This window comes from Periophthalmus magnuspinnatus, chromosome 8 (assembly GCF_009829125.3).
Source record: "Periophthalmus magnuspinnatus isolate fPerMag1 chromosome 8, fPerMag1.2.pri, whole genome shotgun sequence".
NCBI lineage: Eukaryota > Metazoa > Chordata > Actinopteri > Gobiiformes > Gobiidae > Periophthalmus > Periophthalmus magnuspinnatus.
Genome location: NC_047133.1, coordinates 19394464 through 19416547, shown reverse-complemented (window position 1 = coordinate 19416547; position 22084 = coordinate 19394464). Strand labels below are relative to the sequence as shown.

At 39.5% G+C, this 22084-nt stretch overlaps 1 protein-coding gene across 1 annotated transcript in view; it reads right to left on the bottom strand.

The window, feature by feature from the left end:
• The window catches only part of cavin1a (caveolae associated protein 1a), a 34543-nt gene that overhangs the window by 5288 nt on the left and 7171 nt on the right, over window positions 1–22084 (bottom strand). The window lies entirely within an intron of this gene.

Here is a 22084-nt window from a genome sequence, read left to right as displayed (position 1 = left end):
ACTGAAGAGACTGAGTGCTCTGATTAAGTTCTCCCTGAAGAAATAAGAAATGTAAAATGTCGAGAGCGGGATTTGAACTGCCAACCTTGTATTGCGCACCCTTAGAGATAGGGTGAGGAGCTCAGTCACATGGGAGGAGGTGTTCTGGGCATGTCCCACCGGGAGGAGGCCCCGGGGAAGACCCAGGACACGCTGGAGGGACTATGTCTCTCGGCTGGCCTGGGAACGCCTTGGGGTCCCACCAGAGGAGCTGGAGGACGTGTCCGGTGAGGGAAATCTGGGAGTCCCTGCTTAGACTGCTGCCCCCGCGACCCGGCCCCGGATAAGCGGAAGAAAATGGATGGATGGATGGATGGACCTTGTATTATATGTGGCTTATTATTATTGTCATTATCATCATCATCATAATCATCATCATCATTATTATTAACTTTAATGTAGTAATTTTTACATTACGACTATATTAAGTTTTGCCTGTAAAGTGGAATACATTAAAATCACTGAATATAAACAGTTAAATGAATTCGTATCTTTTCCATTACAAACCGTTGCCTATTTGACATTTGCAGAACTAATTAATAACGATAACGATGCCTGCTTAATTAGTTCCATTTTATTGCAAAGGTCATGCAAAAAGATTAATTGGTTTTGGGGAATAAATTGCTACGGGCCATTTAAAAACAGTAATGGGTCAATGAGTGTTACAGCAGTGAGCGTGGACTGCCATCTAGTGGGGAAAAGCGTAAGGCAGTGTTGGTGTGTTTCAGCTGTTCAGAAGTCTATTTTTAGTCACTTTAGAGTAAATAAAAAGTCAGTGACAGTCATTCACACCTGCTGCTTTCACATGGACTGAAAGAATACGGCTTAGAAGAAACAGAGCCTTAAATGAAACTGAAAGTGCGTCAGGTGTAAGGTCTGAGATCAGGCCAGGATGCAGGCGAAACTGATGCAGGCGAGTTTCAAAAGAGGTGCCAACATAAAATACTTCCATTATGTGGCATTATTTTGCATGTCTAAAATGAGGGTGTAAACATTATAAGCGATGTTGCAATGCACCCTTTTGCACCCCTGTAGAGCCAGAAGTTTCCCGTCTGTGGTTAAACCTTTATTTGAAACACACTCAGATAAAGAGGAAGTCTATAAAAATGGAATAAATGACTGGCTTAAGTTGGCTGTAATATTCGAGTAAACATACATATAGGGATTCACTGCTACTACTACTACTACTACTTTGAATACTACTGCTGATGTACTTTTACATTTTGAATAGGTTTTGTTTATGTTCTGGAAATTGATGTTGTCAGGTGAAGTGTCATTGCAATTCACTAACTATGAGAGCGGAAATGTTTTTAAATAATATCTTAAAATTTACACTTTACTGGTATTGCTGTGTTTCAGATGACATCACAACATTCTATAGACCTATATGTTGTAATACAGATGGGGACAGCTCAAATGAGTATTGTTAAAATGCAGTTTTTGTAATACAGTGAGTTCTCGGGTCTAGTCACTAATAGACATGATCGGATTCAGCGTTTGTGAATTTACTGTTTGGGTATTTCATGGCAAAGTACAATGTGATCAATGAGTAAAACTGTCTCTTTCCCCCCAACACCGTGTATATAAATGGACATTGCTAACCCGCTAGCTGCCATGTTCCAGAGACAAAGTGCTCACAGGCGCGCTTCCGGCGTTCCAAATATGGAACCTGGCTCCAAATTCACCCCTATAACAGCTAATCTTGATGAGCTTCTTTTGACTAGAGCCGAACGCTATGGGTGACGTCACACTCACTTAGTCCACTTCTTTATACATTTATTTTACTTTATGCTCCTCATCTGAGAGAACTACCAATATTATGCTATTATACTAGTACAAGTAAATAGCTGTTCAAACTAGAACTTCACTCCAAATCAACTTCTTTTTCCTAGTAAAAACTGAATATAGTATTTTAATAGCACCGTCTACTGTTCCAAGTCCCTTTTTTGGCAATTAATGTAATGTAAACTAGGTAAATTTACAACTTGGTGTTCAAAAACAGCCCAAATCTGAGTGTGTGCTGCCTCCAGTGGCCACTTCAAATTTCAAGTACCATGTGACATCACGCAGGACTGCCCCAATTAAAGCCAGGTGTTTCTGATCACAAACACCTGGATGCAGCGGCGGAGTTTGAAGTGTGGATACCTGTTCGACCAATCACACTGTTCCTTACACCGCCAGACTCCGCCCCTACTCCTCTCTCACTCTCTTCTTTAGTCCTCCAGGTACAGCTCAGTTTAGCAGCTTTGTTTGAAATGTGTTTGTGGGCGGAGTTTATCTGTTTAGCCGCACATTAAACTAGACAAAACGTTCAAAGTTTACAGTCAAATCTGACCCTAAAAACCTATAATCCAGTTCAGTTTTGAAGGGCCCATGTTACGCTGTTTTCTGATCTATGTTATAATGTTGTTTCCTCATCACAAACAGACCTGGAGGTAACAACATCATAACTTGGCTCAAAGTTCACACAAGAGTTCATTTTGTGTAATACGGGACCTTTAAACTTTGGGCTGCAGAATGTTATGACGTCACATGAGTGTAATTTAGACACACATTCATCTGCTTGTAATATTTCGCCATCCGATCCCATAGTAAAAGTTAAAACAGATATGAATTCCTTTTCGGGAGCTTTGGGTGTGGACCGGAGATATTTTAGGCCCGCAGCAGCTTTATACCTCTACCCCCCATCTCATCCCATCTCGGGACAGTCCCACTTGACAACATGTAAACACAATCCTGGTCACTACGGCAACCACCCAACCTGTGGACAGAGGAAAGGGGAGGAGGGAGAGAGAGAGAGAGAGAAGGAGAAAGATGGGTAGAGAAAGAAAGTAGGGAGAGAGGAAGAAGGAGAGAGGAGGGGAAAAGGGGAGAGAGGAGAGAGAGGAGGGGAAAAGGGGAAAGAGGAGGAAGGAGAGAGAGAAGGGGGAAAAGGGGAAAGCGGAGGAAGGAGAGAGAGGAGGGGAAAAGAGGAGAGAGGAGGAAGGAGAGAGAGGAGGAGAAAAGGGGAAAGAAGAAGGGAAAAGTAAAAATAAGAATAGAGAAAAAAATAGAAGAGAGAATTGGGAGAGACAGGGAGAGGAGGGAAAGAGAGAGGGAAAGAGAAAGGGGAGAGGGTGAGAGAAAGGGAGACAGAGAGAGAGAGAGAGAGAGAGAGAGAGAGAGAGTGAGTGAGAGAGAGTGAGAGGGGAGGGGGTGTGTATATCTGGATGAGCAGCTGATGATCTGACAACAGAAGCTGCACTCAGGGCCTCACACTGCAGCTGTGAGAAACAAGGAGACGACACAGACACAGGTCTAAACACAGGGACCACACAGTCACGTTTTACCCAGTCTAAATTTAAATATACCCAGCTTATCAGTTAAAGGTACACTATTTCACTTCTGCTGCTTGTCTCTATGACAATGTTAAAGCTTTGCCTGGAATGCTCCACAGTATGGCATTAAACATTTAAATATTTTGCATTTATTCAGTTACACAAGTCTTGGAGATCCATACAGTTAATGTGGTACTGTAAATATTCCAAGCAAAGAGAGAAAAGCAAGTGATGCACCCTCTGCTAGAAAAGTTCCACAGTGCACTTTAACTATTAGAACTTATTGCCATTATGCAATAAAAACAAGATACATATGTTTGAACAGGTGAAACGATACAAGAGAATTACCAAAATCATATGTGCTACAAACAGCGGTGGATGAAGTATTCAGTGTGTGTTACTTAAAAGTATCGATACAGAGGTACAAAGTTACTCAAGTGAAAGTATCACATGAAAAAAAACTACTTAAGTAAAAGTATTTAAGCAGAAGTTTAAAAATGTATTTCAAGAGTAAAAAGTAAAAGTATGTCAGACAAGTGCTGTTCAAGTAAAAATTAAAGTGTTAAATGTAGTGATATTGGTGATACATGTTTTAGTCAACTGTTGTAAAAAACAAAGTCTATTTCTTAAGTTTTCTTATTTATTTTTTATGTTTATTTTTGTTGCTCAAAGCCAAAGCTTGAAGTCAAAACCTTTAGTCAGGATGTTAGCACAAACATGGTAAAAATAACCCCTTAAATCATATGAAAAGTGCTTTTTACTTTTCAGTCCAGTTCAAAAATGTAGTGAAGTATAAAGTACAGTAGTGAAGTAAAAATAAAAAGTATCTGCTGTAAAATGTACTCAAGTAAAGTACAAATACCTTAAAATTTTACTTAAGCGCAGTACTTTACTACTTGTACTTCGTTTCCTTCCACCACTGGCTAGAAATAAGGATTCATTCATTAATTCATTCAAAGACTGCTTTTAAATATTTGTTACAGTGCCCCCGTGTGGTACAGGAATACATGCAGCGATTTAAAGTGACCTGACATAAACTACACCACAAACTCAGCCTGGGGGTTTGCTACACTTACACTTAAGGTATTCATGTGTAAAAATACAGCTATTTACCCAACGGACATATGCAGTATTTATCCAGATACACACAAGGAGCTGCCTCAGGCTCTCCATTCACAAATAATGCTCTAGTGTCTAAACAGAGACAGTCGGCTGCTGGGAACCCTCATCACAACACAACACAACACATAACAAGGAAATATTACACGTTTATGCTAATATAGGCAAGGCAGGGCAAGGCAAGTTTATTTGTATAGCACAATTTGTACCTAAAGTAAATCAAAGTGGTTAACAGAATAGGAAAGACATTAAAATCACAATACAACAAATCAAAACATAAATAATCATCATAAAATTAACAATAGCCATATACTGTAGTATCCTGAGTTGCTATGGCGACACACCACCAGTCAAAAGTTTGGACACATCCTCTCATTCAGTCTTTATTTTTACAACTTTCTCATTTATATACACATGGAAGACATCAAATATATGAACCAAGATATATGGAATTATGTAGTAAAGTAATTCCATGTATCTTGCTTCATATATTTGATGTCTTCTGTGTGTATATAAATGTAGAAAGTAGTAAAAATAAAGAAACAAAAAATATTTATGAGAGGGTGTGTCCAAACTTTTGACTGGTGGTGTGTCTCCATAGCAACTCAGAATACTACAGTAAATATGCACTGGGGTGGTGGTAGTAGATCTGTGTTACTTTAGGAATGGTTTAGTCCTAATCAGGATTTCCATAACTAAACAAATACTATAAGATATATCTAAACTCGGTCTAAACTCGGTCTAAACCAGAACTAAACCAGGACTAAACCAGGACTAAACCAGGACTGAACCAGGACTAAACCAGGACTAAACCAGGACTAAACCAGGACTGAACCAGGACTAAACCAGGACTGAACCAGGACTAAACCAGGACTAAACCAGGACTAAACCAGGACTGAACCAGGACTAAACCAGAACTAAACCAGAACTAAACCAGGACTAAACCAGGACTAATCTAGTCTTCCGTCAGGACTAAACAAAAAGTACAGCTCCTATTACCTCTTTCACTACCAGCAGGAGGAGGATTAGTTAGCAGCTGCTACAAAGGTGTAAGACTGTTGGTAGAATTAACTATTGCAACTATTGTTTATTTTATGCAGTAGTAGTAGTGGTAGCATTAGGAATAGTAGTGGTTGTAGTAGTCATGGTAGTTTATGTTACACTACATTTGGATGAAGTAGTAATAGTGATAGTACTAGGGACAAGTGTTATAACAGTTGCAGCAGTGATGATAATAAGACCATTCATCACTCAAGCTAGCTCAATCATTAACAAGTAGTATATTTTGGGAGTACTTTGAAGTATTTTGAAGTAACAGTAGATCCAGTTTACTCCAGATTTCTTTCCAGCTCTGACAGAAATGGAAAAATCCCGTATGTGCTTTTTACAGACAGGTGCCGGGGGAGTGGGCTCAAAGCTTCATTCAACAACAAGGGGTGTGTTAGCGTAGCCACGTACCAGCTAATGGAACGCTTTACTGCTCCCAAGACGTCATTTATTTGGTCCCTTGTGCAGAAAAGTACAAATAAGGACATGCAATTAGGCTGTTTGTAAGACTTGGATAAATACACAGATGGAGCGTGGAGGAAAGTACTGCAGAATGATACAAGTAGTAAAGTATTTCAGAAAAAAACATGTTATTTTTTCATGAGGTACTGACAAAAATTTAAGTTGACAATGGTAGATGTGTATGCAGACACTAGGAGCGAGGTGGGGTAAGTGTCTTGCCCAGGGACACAATAAAAGCATTCATGTGAGGGAGCTGGAATCACACTGCCAACCTGTGGGTCTCTGGACAAACACTCCAAACACCAACTGAGCTACTGTCGCCTGGGTAACAGTGTAACTTGTCGGGTATGATATGTGAGGCCCGCCACCTGCTCATCTCCATGGAGGTTATTTTGTTGCCAGAAATGTTCCGCAGCATGGCATTAAACATATCTATCTAGCATTTTTGTTCAATCCCAGGTGGAATTCCGACCGTGAGTATCATAGCAACCAAAGAGCCAATCTAGAGCAAGGCTGTTTGTGCTGCACCACAAACCTGCAGCTAACACTAGAGGGAGTGACCTCGGGGAAAGAAGGTGCCTCAATTATCTGTTATTAATGTTCATATCTTGATTTACAGACACAATAGTGAAATCAAAACACCAGGATCTTGTAGAACATTCTAAGATGAAAATGACAAGACTGACAGTGGCGGTTACAGAGAGAGGGGCGACGTTTTTTTTATGTAAAGTGAACTGGACCCAGAGTCCATGAAGCCGGAAGTGCACCCATGCTCACTTCCTATTTGGAACACAGCGGCTAGCAGGTTAGCTATGTCCATTTATATATACAGTCTATGATATACACTAGTGAATGCACTGACATATTGATTTTGGTATAACGTTAAGTATACATCTTACGTAAAACCAAACTGTGCAGCGGAAGCAGCTGAAGTAACTCTCTTCCTTTTCTAAACTTAAACCCCAATGTTTTGCTTTGCTACCAAATCTCTGTGCATTAATAGGCACACGCATGGGGACGCTTCACTTATAGCTAATCGCACACGGGTCAAATACATGCCTTTCCTTTTGGAGCGGGTGACGACAGGCTTCTGCGGTGAGCCATCAGAGCAGCTGTGTCTCTGCACTACCCCTCCACAATGGGGAAGAATACTGACCCTTAGCCCACTATATCAACATGGGACAGCAACACATGTGAATGAAGCCCACACGCTTTCATAGGGCCAAACTGTACACACAAGCTAAAAAAAGGACCCGAACAGGGAGAGTTGTTGATAGTTGTGGTGACGAATGCCCCCGGTTATATTAAGACTGTTTATACTGGGGTGTTTGGTTGGTATGGTGAAACATGTGCCATGGTTCAACACGCAAAGCCGTCTAATCTTCTGAAGAATAGTCTGCTTTGATGGAGATGGTGGTTTAAGTACTGATTAAGCTCCGAATATACCTAGAGTTGTGTTTTGTTACATTCACACGTTTAACACACAAACCCTGCATATTTAGACTTAGAGTTCTTCTCTCAAACTGAAAACACTCTGTTCCACCTTGTGATGTCATGTTGTAATACAGGAAGTGCTCCACTGTGTTTTTAAACTCCACACACCTTCACTAGAATCATTTGGATGATTTCAGCTCTGGAATGGCTAAATCTTTACTGAACGAAAGTTAAAATGTAGCTGTAAACTTGAAAACTGCCACTTCATGACATCACAAGGTGGAACAGAACATTTTGAGATTTGGAGATTTAGACAGACAAATAGTAAAGGGTTACTCAAACATGTGTGAATGAAACAAAACACAATTCAAGGTCTGTTTTTGAGGAGATAACAGCACTGTAACACAGAGAGTCAATTTTGCGTCATATAGTACATTTAAGATGCAATAGAGCTTAACAGTCCAACCCACATGGAGGCCAAAACAGGATGGAGGCTGGTTAATTAAAAATAATAAAAAACAAACAAAAAACATTTATATCTTTGTGGTTTATAACAGTTACGAGCAAGATCTATCTATTACATTGAATTACAAATCTCACTCTCATTAGTTACCACAAAATTAATGGGAATTTTGCTTTCAGAATGCTTTGCCTGGGATCCAGAATACACACTTACTTACACTCCAATACTTACCATTAAATCAGCTAAAGTTAAAATCACATTATAATTTCATATTGAGTTTGTGTGGATAAAGCTCTGTTTCAGGCAACACTGGAAAACCTATGACCACAGTGATGATGTCATGGAAATCCCGAGCGCTGTGAGCACGCATTCAGTCAAAGAGGCTCTATTTGCACAGCCCACATCTCTCAGCAAAGAGTCACTTGCGAAATCCCACACAGAAACACCAACGGGGAAGCCCTTTTCCACTGCGCCCCTGCCCACGCCCAGGTCTGCTCAAGAACCTGGTCTAAGTCCAGGTCTGGGGCGGAACAACAGATCCCTTTGTCCCCCCTTTTCAACTCCCCCTGTCTCTGGTAATAGTTATATAATATAGTTTTATACCAAGTTTATTTATTATAAAGCCTTTTACAGCTAGTCAATGTGCAGTATAGACATTATAAATCAAAGGAGGGTCTGCCATCTGCTTGTTTCCATGGAGATGTTATTGCTGTGTTTGGAATGTTCTGCAGAATGGCATTAAACTTGTACCTCCATGGCGACAAGTAGGTGACACCTACTTACACAGTTACATACAGGTCAGATCTATTACAATAATTAAACCTAAGTCCAGGTCTGGTCCAGAACCCGGTCTAAGTCCAGGTCTGGTCCAGGTCTGGTCCAGGTCTAGGACCGGAGACACAGAGACTTTCCGTTTACAGCTCCGTGTGAGAACCTTGTGCCAGTCCCTGTGATGTAACTCAACATGTAACAGTCTGGCTTTTCCACCTCTGAGTGAATGGAAGACTGGACCTGAGAAATTATAAGTAAATTATAATTATAAAACACGTCAATATTGTAAGCAGTAAAAAAAATTATAATAAAGACACAGTATGTAACTTGGAGGTACAAGTTTAATGCCATTCTGCAGAACGTTCTAACCACAGCAATAACATCTCCATGGAAACACGCAGGTGGCAGACCCTCCTTTCATTTATGATGTCTATACGGCACATTGTCCAGTTGTAAAAGGCTTTATAATAAATAAACTTGGTATAAAACTATAGTTACCACAGACAGGGGCGGCGACAAGGGGGGACAAAGGGGTGTGTTGCTCCGGGCCCCGGAGTTGGATCCTTTTCATATTCCTTGATATTAGAGGGGGGCCCGGGTGCAATTGTTTCTTTCCAAGGAGCATCATTTTGACAAACACACACTCACACATCACTGTTAGCTCACCTACAGCCACAACAACTTTCTCATCCGCACACAGGAATTCAGGATGTGGTCTCACGTGCACACGAACCACATCAAAACTGGGACTAAACTGAGACTAGAGGCAGAAACAAACCTGGACTACACCAAGACTAAACCAGGACTAAAGCAGGACTATACGAGGACTGCACCAGGAGTAAACCAGTGCTAGACGAGGACTAAACCAGCACTGGACCAGGATTAAGACCAGCACTAGACCAGGACCAGTACTTAAGTGACATTTCTGGGTATCTGTACTTTACTTAAGTCAGTTTTAAGCTTGATACTTTTTACATTTACTTCACTACATTTGAGAGCAGTATCTGTACTTTCTACTGCACCACATTTCTGCACAGGTCTGAAAAGTAATAGTATTTTTTTATTATAGGTTAAGACCTGCTTAACAACAAATATACAAATAAAAACAGCTAGAATAAAAAGAACGATTCTAGTGTTTCTATTGAACAAAATTCAGCCATTTTGTTTTTTTTAAATAAACATCACCATATTTGAAGCTTTATTAGATCTCAAAAACTGTGTGAAATACTTTGACTTTTTACTCCCTACCTTTTTCAACAGGAACTTATTATGATATGATTATGATTATGATTATTATTACTAAACAACTAAATAGGATTACTCTTTCACATTTCTATTTTTCGATCGACAAAACCACATGTCAGAATAAACAAACTGCCTCATCCGCAAAGCAGGAACCGTCTACTCAATAAACAAACATGTAAATGTCTGATAGACCTTGTTATCCCGGGCTGTTTATGACCCCGATAACATAATTTAAGTAGTATTCCTCATATTTATAGCTACAAACATACTGGTGTGTGCAAAATCTAATCCAGAGGCCATCTTTACTCAGTGTCCTGGCGCGCTCCCAGACTCTCCATAACTCTCTATAACTCACAGAGGAATGACATGCAGAGAGCGGAGAACAGACAGCGAATGACCCACAGGAAGAATATGACACTATCACACTATGGAGCGTGTGGGCAGGGGAAGTATTTTTATTTTAGAGCAGTGTCAAAACAACAGGGGGCGCAAAAGAGGTTTAGTCTGTGAATAGATGAATAGACCCATTACGTTAACACAGTTTGAAGTGCGATATACTGTAGCGAAAATGGATGATTATTATTGAGACTACTTTAGGAGGCTGACACAATGACCCAAGAGCAAGATTATCTCAAACTCTAAAAGAAATCCACAGCTAATTAAAGGTGCGCTGTGGAACTTTTTTGGTGGAGTGCCTGTTTGTTGTCGTGGAGACAGCAAACTTGCCCTGACACAGACACATGAAAACCCCTCCCCAAAGTCTACTAATGGTTTTCTTTGTAAAATTAAAGGTATATTACGAAACATCAGTTTGCCACCTTCTTGTCTTTGCTAGGAATGTTCCAAAGTACGGCATTAAGCTTGTCCATTTGTGTGAAAATCCTTGCTATATATACAGACTTAGCCTCGGTGACATTGTCTGCTTGTCTCCATGGAGGTAGAAAAGTTTAACGCCATACAGAGAAACATTCCAGGAAAAGCAGGAGCATCTCAATCAAAACAAACAAGTGAAAGTTCCAGTGTGCCTTTAAAGCGTCACTGTTTCTACTTGATTTCTGTTTACCATCTGGGATAAAGCGTGTCTCCACGGGGGGGTGTTCCTTTTGGGTGGGGGTCCGAGGCGGATTCAGGACGCAGGGGGATTATGTGGCAGGAAATGAACGATGCGGAATTCCCCCGGAGCAGCTGGAGGAAGTGTCTGGGGAGGGGAAACTGTGGATATGAGTAATTGGACTAATTTGTAGTTTTTGAGACAGGCCTCTTCTGTGGCAGGGTTCAAACACATAGGCTCAAAACCTGTTTAGCTGCACATAAAAATTACTTCTTTTTAATCAACATTATTATTACCAGGCAATATCTTAAAGATGCACTGTGTAACTTTTCTAGTGAAATATCAGCCACATGCTTGTCTCCATGGTGATGTTATTGCTTTGCCAGGAATGCTCCACAGTGTTGGATCAAACTCATCGATCTTTCATTCATTCATTTACAGGTGGTTCTATTGCTAAAAATACTGTCTATTCTAACTTTGTGCATGCTTGCCTCTCCGCAGAACATAGCGTCACCTGCTTGTCTAGCTAGGTTTAATGGCATGCTGCGCTACGTTCCAGGCAAGGCAATAACATCTCCATGGAGACAAGCGGGCGGCCCGATCCTTTACCAGAAATGTCACACACTGCAGCTTTAAGTCTCTCCTTTGGTCCAGATGCATTTCTGTAATTTTCTTCACATTCACAAGGGCAGTGCGTGTCTACAAATGTCGGCTGCAGGACAAATTATGTGTAATGTGGGACGAGGACACATTTCTGAAGCAGAGCCAAGAGGCCTGAGTTCTGTCCAAAGCAGTGTCCCACCTGGTGTCTCCTGTCTGCAGCGGGATGGAGGTGTCTGTGAGAGCTATTCCAATATGAGGATAGTACAACACCACTGCTTAACTGCTACTAGGGCTCAGTATTCTACATATATTTACATTTAGGGTCAACTTATACAATTATGATCTACATAAAAATGCTTAACAGTACATGTATGTTAAATCATAAAAGCCAAAGTTAAATCTGTAAACTAGACAAAACGTTGTAGGAGTGAAGACGTTTTGCTGCTCATCCACGCTGCTTCTTCATTTCGGGTTAGTTCTGAAGAAACGGCTTGGATGAGCAGCGAAACGTCTTCACTTCTACAACTTTTTGTCCAGTTGACAGATTTTACTTTTGACTTTTACTATGGATCAGACCTGGACGACTGAGGGATTACACAGACAAGTATGTTGAATGCATATCAAATACAGTTAAATTGACTGTTTATGACAAGCAATGCTGCAAAAAGAGCTGATTAAAAAACAAAATTGGGGAAAAAAACTTATATGTAAACTTCCAAATAATACTATGAAATTGTTTTACCTTTACAATAACTATATCACCTAACATTCATTTAAATAGTGTCTCTATGCTTAAACCTGAACTGAATCTGAAGTAATTTAAATACATGTTTTAACACATATTGACATAATATTATGTGAATATCATAATCAGGATACTCCCAAAAAGATCCAGATAAAACAGGCTCTGTACACAATAGCATGCTAGCTAGCTTGTTGTCTCTCAAATCTAACAGTCACTTTTATTAAAATCAGAAAACAACATAAACAACCTATTAAAATTCAAATGAATAAAATAACGACTATCCAATTATTGTTACATGTAGAATAATTCAGATAATTCATTTTGTGACACTGTTTTAATATCTTTTATGTCTCAAAATTAGCATTAGCTTTAGCATTGAGAGACAAACATGTCTTTTTCTAAACACAAAAGTGTCTCTGGTGATGTATTAATTTTATTTGCATAGTTTTTAACATGTCAGTGACATTCACCCGCACCTCCCTGTCTACTGCCTCACTCAAACCCCCTAACCTCTGACCCCTAACCCACCCACAGCTTCCTGTCCACTGCCTGTCTCTAACCTCCTAACCTCTGACCCCTGACCCCTAACCCACCCACAGCTCCCTGTCCACTGCCTTACCTTTATATATTTATTCATTTTGAAGTTTGAAAAAACTTCATACAAATACAAATGGACAGGAAGTAGTGACGCTAACAGTGAGGTTGCCAGGTGCTGTTGTGCCCAAAGCCAATACTTTTCAATACTGCCCACCCCTAATAGAATGTAACCTTATAAGCACAAATCTTGAGTTTTAACAACAAAAAACATAACACTCCCCAAACTTGTCTCCAAACTCTTACCATATAAGGTCAGACCTGCTCAGACCTTTTTTGGATTCTAGTTTGATTTTAACTTGAATAAATAAAATGAATAATACCATATCAGTACTATATCATTACAGGCTAAAGTGACAGACTTGAAACAGGGGCCAGGGAACCACGCCTGTGCTAAGTACTGCGGCTCTACATAGACACTGACATGCCTCGGTGAAATGTGGACCCTGCCAGATATCTTTCCACTGGCTGAGGAGGGAAGACGCTGAAACTCTAAAGAGGCAGTAGAGCTAACAGTAGTAGTAGTGATATCATTATTTTCATTTCATTTATTTATTTAATAGGACAATGTGCAATTACATTAAGCGCAAGGGCAGAGATGCTTGTACCAGATTCTAGCTTAATAGCTAATTTCCATCTGTAGTCCTCAGAGGGAGGGGTCAACATTAAACGTTAGTGGTAGTGGTGGTAGCAGCAGTAGTCAGTAGTAAGTAGTTCTAGTGGTATTGGTAATAATAGTAGTTCTTTGTAGTATAGTTATAGTTTTTCATAGTATCAACACTGGTAGTCAGGCCCATTGACAGAAATATGGGGGCCTGGGGCAAGAAACTTCATATGGTTCTCTCCTCTTATATAAACAACTCACCTGGTTGTAGCAGTAACAGCAGAATCTTTATTAATAATAATAATACTAATGCATTTGTCTTACATAGCGCTTATCCAGAAACTATTCACTCTACAATCGGTGGTGATAAGAAACTATTGTAGACACAGCTGCCTTGGGACAGACTGCCGGAAGCGAGGCTGCCAATCTGCACCATTGCCCCTCTGACCACCACTAACACTCATATACACGCTACAGTCTTACTACGCAAGGTGAGTAAAGTGTCTTGCCTAATGACAAAAGTACAGTTTGCACTAGAGCCACTGCTGTCTCACTGTGGCACCTGGTATTCCCAGAGGTATTCTTAACCAAGTATCAGCCAGGCCCAACCCTGCTTAGCAGGGCTGGGCCTGGCTGGACCAGACGAGATCAGCATTGACAAGGTGGTTTGGCCATACTTACTGGAAAATGCATGCTATTTTTGTGCTCTTGGGCATGTCACTTCTCCTTCCTTGTCTATAGCCAATACAGATGTTTGAATGTTCGAGAGCTACCGATGAATGAGTGAATGGGTAATCGGCATAGCACAGTGTAAATACAGTAATCCATTTGATTTAACTTTATCTTAGTATTTCAGACTTGTGTTAGCTGATATTGGTTGTGAATTAGAATAGTGCAGATGGGGGTGGAGGGGTGAAAGCAGGATACCCGTGGGTGCGCTGGCAGAAGACAGGACATGCCAGAGGACTGAATCACTGAGCTGCTAAAGTGACACGGGCAGAAGGAACCAAAGGGTTTAACTGCCCCCTCTGGGGTCAGATGGAGAGATGACAAGGGCAGTAATTAACATGAGACCTGCTTCATAAAAATCATAGTTCATTCACAATTTGCAATACCTCATGAATTACTACATATAATTGGGAAAGGAGATGGAAACATTTGTTGAAAATGCAAAACAAATGCAAAATCTGAATTTCATGTATATATCAAAAAGCCAAAAAGCTAACATCCATACATCCATACATTCATATAGCTGAAGTGGGTAAAGTGTTTTGCTCATTGGCACTACAACAGCGTTCAAAACCAGGAATGCTGCTCTGCTCTTTTACACAATACAATAAGTGTCCATAATACAATCAACAGAAGTAGCTGTATTTTTTAGGAGCACTATGTAACTTTTCTGGTGGTGGGTTGTGTGTCCATGGAGATGTTTTTGCTTTTTCTGGAATGTTCCACAGTACGGAAATAAACTGCATAAAGAAGTGCACGTGACACCATCAGGTCAGATCTATGGAGAGGTGACTACTCAGCAAAAACACATGCATTTTGTATTAGCAATAAAAACATCAAAAATCTAATAATGTAGAAAATTCCAGGCAGAGCAATGACATCTCCCTGGAGACAAGCAGATGACGGACACACTCCTTGTATCATGTATTTTATGAGAATGCTGAGTCTTGAAAGGGCCATGTTATAAAATACAATATTACTGTCACAATTCAGCCACCAGAGGGAGTCAAACGTTCAGCTAACCTGTTCAAATGTAAAGGTCATGATTACAATGGGACACTTACAGTAATAATGGTGTTAAATGGAAAGACTTTGAGCACTGCACAGTTGTGGGTTGAGGGGAGGATTCCCTGTGGGCTGTTTGTAAATGGCATGTCAGCTGAATGAATCACATTTCTAAATCAGCACTGCCAGTCAAGTGCATCTGGAGCTCTTTGGTGAAGGGGCTGGCTAAGTGTTTCCTAACTACCCTCTGTGTGAGGAAAGTGCTGCCTGATAAATAGCTTAGAGTGTATGAAAGACGAACAACACTGATGGGACACTGCTGGGAATACAACTTGCCACGATTGGGGTGTTGTTGTGTCCTTAGGCAAGACACTACACACGCCATGACTCTGGTGTGTAAGTGAGTGTTGGTGGTAATCGGAGGGGCCGATGGCAGAGATTAGCAGCCACGCTTCTGTCAGTCTACCCCAGGACAGCTGTGGCTATAATAGTAGCTTACCACCACCAAGAATGTGGAATGAATAATATACAAACTGTAAACCAGTGGTGGAAGAAGTACTCAGTTTTGTTACTTAAGTAAAAATACAGATACCGGAGAAAAAAATACTCAAGTAAAAGTACATGAAAAATCTGCTTAAGTATCAAAGTACCTGTTAAAATATGTACTTAAAGTGTAAAAAGTAAAAGCAATGTAAGGCTTATTTATGAGAGGGCCCCCCTATAATATCAAATATTAGACTTCGATTAAAAAAACTAAAATTTATTTGAGTAAATCTTGACACTATTTTTACCAGAATAATCTTACGAAAACTTTATTCAAATGAACTCTTTCTCACTAGAGCCACCTCTGAGCTGGAGCAGTCTGGCTGCTAGTGTATAAAGGGTGTGCAATTGAAGCTCTGACTATCACTGTCCTTGAATGAAATCCAAACACACCCAGATTCCAGGCACGCAAACGTCCTGTCTCACACCGACACATACCCCTACAATATCCCCTCGCGTAAACAAGATTAGGCTTTAATTAAACATATCAGTGCTGGAACATAGACGCACACATGGGGGTTCTGGTTGTGTTGACATCGCTAGAAGCAGGTAATGCTGAAGTCATTTACCAAAACCGAAAAGGGGTGACAATGCTAGCCATGGAGTAGCATGGATTAGCCTGGCTCCACCACAGTCGTTCAAAGCTCTCACCTCTACGACCTCCATTCACAGAAAAGCCATTTCAGATCGTGTTTATGAGCTGTTATATGGCACGAGTTGCTGGTGTCCTTTTAGTGCATGAACGGTATCGGCGCTAATATCATATAGATGCTGTTACAAAATTAGCAAACTCAGTAAATCCACATTTCATGCATTGTGACATATGAATCCAATACTAAACAGCTGCATCATGGGTAATAAAATAGCATCCAGAACAGATGATGTTTAAGATGACAGAAATCACCACCACATTTATTTCAGCAAATTGGCTAATGTGTCTCACCCATGGACACAATAACAGGAACAGGATATAACATTTTAGAAGGTTGTACAACAGTCCAACTATATTTCAACTTTGTTTCATGAAGATCTTAACTAATGAAAAGAAATTAACTTTTGTAACTCAAACAAGCAGACCACAAGATTATCTTAGAGTCATCAGCAAAGTGTCTGGAGCCAGATTTTTCTAACAAAATAATCAAAACAGGAAACTAGTCTATGTCTGGAAATGTGAGAGGAAATTGAAAAGAAAAACAGCATGTACAAATAGAAAAAAAGAAGTGGTCCAAGAACTGAGCCTTGGGGTACACCTAAGAGTCAATGAATATTAGTGAAAGTCCTGTTTGAGAAGTGGATCATTTGAGATGAGGTTCAAGGCGGAAGTGAGGACAAAAAGATCCACACACACAGACACACACTCAGGCTCACGCACACACACACACAAAATCCAAAACTGAATATTACAAACTGAAGGTCTCTTTATACTTCATAAGAAGTGGAGCTGTAAGAATAAAAATTACACCATTTTGTTTTTACAGCTTCTATTCTGTAGTTTTTACAGCTTGATTTAGCAGGACTGGCAAACACCTGTGCTGTGATTGGTTACATTTTCTTTTGACATTAAGATAAAAAAAGACAATTTCAGTCATTGTGATTTGCATATAACATGTTTTAACAATTAAAACAATTGTGCTGCCACTGTACTGTTTATAATCTCCATAATAACGACATGGCAACAGCTGTGGGTGGAGCGGCATAGACTAGTTCAGCAGCAGAACGTCTGATGAAAATGTCTGAGCCCATAAAGAAGTTTGTTCTTGTTCTTACAGCTCTAGATGCAAGAACAAAGTTCTTACTACTAGTTAATGCCAATTCATACTTCAAAGTTCTTACTACTTATGAAGTATGAATTGGCCTTAACTAAGTCGAAACAAGGAATAATCTGTTAATAAGCCTCTAAAATAAATAGTGAGCAAAATTATCACACCTGGAACTGCAAAGGACTATATATACCACGGGTGACAAAAATAAACTAATCCATCAGAAACGAGCCAAAACCTGTCCATAAATATTTTTTGCTGAGGTTCATGAGGTCCATAGTAAGAAATAAAATAAAAACAAACTGTAAATTGCATGAAATACAAACCTTTACACACTCTTGATGGGAAGTTTTCACAGCAGTTTCTGTTCTGTATATTTATTGCCAACCTGTTTTAATTAAATAATAAAGTATATTTAAATGCCATGAACCTAATCCTATCCTGTGTGTAGAATGTAGATGATATCATCTGAACCACTTAAAGCAGTCACAGACCCCACACAGAGACCCCCTGGTGTGGATAAATAAAGGCAGGAGGAGCACGTTGAACATGTGTCGTCCTCTGGGGCTGTGCACAGCTGCTGTGAGGAATCTGACAGTTATGATTCACCTCTTTCAAAAGCTCAAACGAACACATGGGACATTTGTATCTGACACTCCTTAAAAAGACTTAACTCAGGCCTATTTACAGCCCATTTACACAATGAGCTCACAGATAAGAAATCACTGCTGCTATTTGTCTAATACACAAATTGTGCCTCTGTATTTATAGCACTGCTGCTTTCTAACCAGGAGACAAGACACTGCACAACATTTTCATATATGGCCCTAAAGATGAACTAAGTCACTTTTCATGGCAAGGGCACGTGACTCCTCAAAATATGGTCTATAACTTAAATAACACCACCAGGCCAAGTTGCAAATCAGATCTGTGGAGATGCGACCCTGTCTACAGTAAGAATACATGTTTTTCAAGTATTTTTACATATTTTTTTTTTTACAATTAAGACCCCCACCACCACTCTCAGTCAACTCCCCTGTGTAGAGTATACAAATACCTAACAGAAATGTCAAAGTCATAAAGTTTAAGTGGTTCATTTTCAAAGCAAGTTCTTATTAAGAAAAAACGGAAATCCCAGTAACAGAAAGCACATTAACGAAGGAATGCATGTGTACTCTACCCAGGACGAATACACATACAACCCTGTGATACACGGTATAAAGAACAGAGTTGGGAAGTAACTGAATACATGTACTGAAAATACAGATTCTGAATACTACTTTTGAGTAACTGCAATTGGGCTCTTTTACGCTTTCATTTGGTGGTATTCAGAATGCAGTTACTTTCCTACATTAAACGGAATACTTGGTGATACTTCATCATGTTATTTTGGCTTTGGTCAGGACAGTATTAGTGAGAATATAGAAAACGGCGCTCTTGAAGTGTGTGTGTGTGTGTGTGTGTGACTCTAACTGGACATAAACTGTTTGTAATTATATGTCAATATAATTTAAATGCATCTCAGTGTAAAAGTAGTCAGAGTATTCAGAATACAGTGCTCTGATTTTCCCATTCATCAGAATACATTACGAAATCCCTTTTAATTTGAGCATTCAATCATTTTTAACTAAATATATTTTCAAAGCATTCTTCCCATCACTAAAAAAAGGATATGACTCATTTGAAATTATGGAAGAAATGTGTCACTCTGATAAGCCCCTCTTTTGGGATTTGACTGCTGTTCCACGCCTAATAAATAGAGAAGCTATTCGTCAGGGAGCGCATAAATGACTAGTCTTATATGCACAATGTATACATTAGCAACACCTGTTTTGTAAACCAAGCCACAGTTAGCTTGCACCATGATCTCAAACTTATGGCAACATAAATAAAACAACATATCCATATCCACATTTATAGACAGTGATTCATAAGGCTCATTGCAAAGTCCACCCTCGAGAAAGCCGCTCCGGAAATATCGATCTATATAAATGGGACCGGATCTCTAAACATAAATACGATAAAACGGGTCTTTAATGTTGTGCATTGCTGTTACCACGGGAGACGGTTTCCACCATAACAAAAAGTTTAATTCTGAAACCTCAAGGACTCCCTGACTAAAAATAATAAAGTATGTGTCAATATAATCTGTTACCGGAAGCAAAGTCTATTTTCAGATGTTGCTAGATAAACCATGTGGACAAGGCTGTAACAATAATATAAGAAGAATAAATTAAAGAAGAAGTATTGTGCTTGTGTCGCTCTGTCTAAACTGAAAAGTTGATTTTGCAGAATAAGTCTGCTTTGAAATGTGTCAGTCGTTAGCTTGCACTATAGCCACAGCTGCCTCTTCTAACAATCATCCATTTGCAAAACCACATTCACCCAGAGGCACCCTAACCCTTACCCTAATCCTGCCCTAGCTCTATCCCTACCTCAACCCTAACCCTTACCCTAACACAACAACAGAATACACTGGTGAACTGGGATTGAACCGCTAACCTTCAGGTAGGTGACTGTACACGCTGACCACCGCTGCACCAAAATATAACTCCATCCTCCTTGTGTTAAAGCTAATTAAGGGTATATCATAAAACAAATATTACTGTAAATAACTGAAAAATATTTGCCAAAAATGACTAGCACCAGTTCATTTTTACAGTGTTTTTTTAAATGTCACATTAAAATACAACAGTGTGAATTTGTTACATGTTAAGTAAAAAAGTGATTTCATTTTCAAATAGATGAATCTTGTTTCCTTCTTTTTCTTTTCTCATTTTGTGTATGGAAACACTTGCGCTCCAAATGTTATTTGTTGTATTTGTGAGCACATGAATAAGCATAAATTCCTCAGATGTTCAGTGTAACCTCATCGTTAACCTAAAGCTAAACTTCGAGCCCATGCGCACCTCCACACATTAACACGCTCACACGGGCTCTGTACCGTCTCTCCGTCTCTCGAGAGACATCAGGGGCTAAAGAAAGAAGCTGCAACATGAAAGCAGCCGTGTAACTGGAGAACAAGTCTAAAGTGTGATGCACAAAAATCAGAGGTGGAATGTAAGTAAAAGTAATGTAAGAGTATAAATTTTAGGTATCTGTACTTTATTTAAGTAGATTTTAAAGTTGATACTTTTTACTTTTACTTCACTACATTTGAGAGCAGTATCTGTACTTTCTACTCCACTACATTTTTGAACAGAGCTAAAAACTAAAAGTTTTTTTTTTTTATCGTCTGAGACCTGCTGAAAAGGCTGAGGGTTTACTGTAACATTTGTAGTTTGAGGAAAAATCTAAAAAGACGGTTAGAAAAAAACTTAGTTCAATTGTTTCTCTTGAACAAAATTCAGCACAAAGCTTTATTAGATCTCAAAAAGTGTGAAATACTTTTACTTTTTACTCTTTAAGTACATTTTTATACAAGTACTTTATTATGTTTACTTAAGTGATGTTTTTCATGTGATACTTTTACTTGAGTTTTTTTTTGCTCCAGTATCTGTACTTTTACTTCAGAAAACAAAACAGAGTACTTCATCCAGCAGTGAAAAAAATACAGGAAATTATATGAACCAAATTTGTACAAGTCTAGAGCATGTTTTGATTAGAGCCATGGGGGCTTTGGGGATGGAACAAAAACAACAAAACGATAAAAATAGAAATTTTAAATAATTAATAACTGTTACCGGTAACTTATGAGTGAATAGACTACATAGACTACAGATTTGTCTCAAAGGTGGACTATGGAACATTTCTGGTGACGTTTGCTATTGATCTGAAGGTTAGCAGTTTGAAACCCACTCTCAAAGTAAATATCAATGGCAGAGCGCTCAAATCCATGAATGAATGAGGGTGTGGTTCCTTGATTTAAGTACATCGAGTGCCTCAAACCATTTACCATTTACAGGTCAGATCTGTGGACAGGCAAGCCCGCTCACAGTAAGAATGCATATCTTTTAATCTATTTCTGAGCAATACAAAAACTGTATTTGAATAGATAAAGAGATAAAGGCCTAGTAACAGCGTCTAAACTAGTTCAGTCTTCCCAATTATTCTATAAATATTCTCAATATAAAGGTGTGCAGTGTCTGTCACCAGCTTGAATACATGGAAATATCACTGCTTCACCTAGAATATTCCGCAGTATTCAGCTTAAGTGCATTTATTTCATTACAGGTGTTTTTACTGCTAAACAAAATATCTTGAAAAGTAAATGGCCACATTTTTTTTCCACACACACACACACACACACATTCAAACACAAGTGTACACAGACACTGGGGGTGACGTGTCAGCATTCATCTGTGGGAGCTGTGGGAACCAATGATTTTCATGTCAAGAGTGGGATTTGAACCGCCAACCTTTGAATCAGTGGACAAACACTCTACAAACCAACTGAGCTACTGTCGCGTGAGTGTACAGTGTGAGTGTGTTGTTGCCTCTCCACAGATCTGACCTCTAACTTGGTCTAAACGTGCAATCGTGCCTACTTACAAAATCACTGTTACAAACCGTACATGGCCAATCAACAAACATAAACAGGAAACGATTATCCG